A 1,212-nucleotide genomic window follows, 5' to 3' on the forward strand; every position below is an offset into this window, starting at 1 on the left:
CTAAGTCAATGCTGTAATGATTTAAAACCAAGTATGTTTCCTTATACTACACATCCAAATAAATCAGCGTACGTCTCTATCTCTTCGTCTTTAATTATCATCGTTTGTTTAGGCATCCTTCTCACCAACAAAAATATTGTTCCCGGTCACATTTTTCTCATTTTTGTGACGCTTGAAATGGACAAATTTCCCAGGCGTACTTACTCAGCGCGTTCAGCATGGATTTGTTAACAAAGAAGAGAAAAGTACTGCGACTCTTCTTATCAAGATCAATAAAGTACCGCACCGTACATCCGCGCATCCGTGCACTCTGATATGCGTGTTCCGGCGCACGTACATACTCGGATAGGCAAGACAGTAAACGCACGCACGAGCAACCATTCCAGCGACCACACGATCACATTCTCTAACAAAAAGATAAATATATTTGATTTCATATTAGAGAAAAAAGAATCGGAAGGTGAGAGGACCAAGCCCAGCCTTCTCTCCTCAGTTCTAGATCCCATCCCTGCAGCGAGGTCGGCGTCCCCTGCCCCGCGAGCTCTTCACGGAGCCGAGGTTGGCGCGACCCCTGTGCACGTGATCGCCACGGTATCCATTAGCTGCGTCGATATCCCCCTTGGTGCCGCTAACCCGACGGGAATTCTCTCCTTCCGCTAATCCCTTGCATGGCGACTTCCCCCGCTTCGCCCTCCGCTGTGCCCCCCCCCCCACACACACACTTCCGACGCCGGTCCAAGAGGGGGCTGCGTCCTGTGCTTCTTTCGCTGTTTCGCTCTGAACGAAGACGTAGAGAGCTTTAATTTATGTCTGTACACATCGTAGAGGACAAATGTGTCTTATGGCAAGTATGCTGTTACCTACAGTAGTCTAGTGAAGAACCTCTGGCATTTAGCTATTTGCAAATTATTAAGAACATAGCGCATTGTTTCTCATTCAGTGGATCCAAGGTAAAGCTTTTCACCCGTTGACGTCAGGAGGCCAGTGTCTGTTTTAGCTTGTTTTATGAGGTTGACAATACGCAAGTGGCTCTAGAAGGACACTGTTAATATAGCGTCGGTTACTGGGGCTGCTTAACCTTACCCATGACCTCATTCTTTAAATTCACGGAAAAAAGTTTTTTTACACTCTTTTCACTGTTAATTATGTGATGATGAGAATGGAGAAAATAAAAACAATAATGTCTATTGCGATAATAACGGTGATCACTCT

General features: G+C 45.7%; 1 protein-coding gene across 1 annotated transcript in view; it reads right to left on the reverse strand.

Moving 5' to 3' along the window:
* The window catches only part of LOC119581816 (procollagen-lysine,2-oxoglutarate 5-dioxygenase 1-like), a 123,695-nt gene that overhangs the window by 101,927 nt on the left and 20,556 nt on the right, over positions 1–1,212 (reverse strand). The gene's annotated exons all lie outside the window — the stretch shown is intronic.

The sequence above is a fragment of the Penaeus monodon genome, chromosome 15 (assembly GCF_015228065.2).
Source record: "Penaeus monodon isolate SGIC_2016 chromosome 15, NSTDA_Pmon_1, whole genome shotgun sequence".
In the NCBI taxonomy this organism is placed as follows: Eukaryota; Metazoa; Arthropoda; class Malacostraca; order Decapoda; family Penaeidae; genus Penaeus; species Penaeus monodon.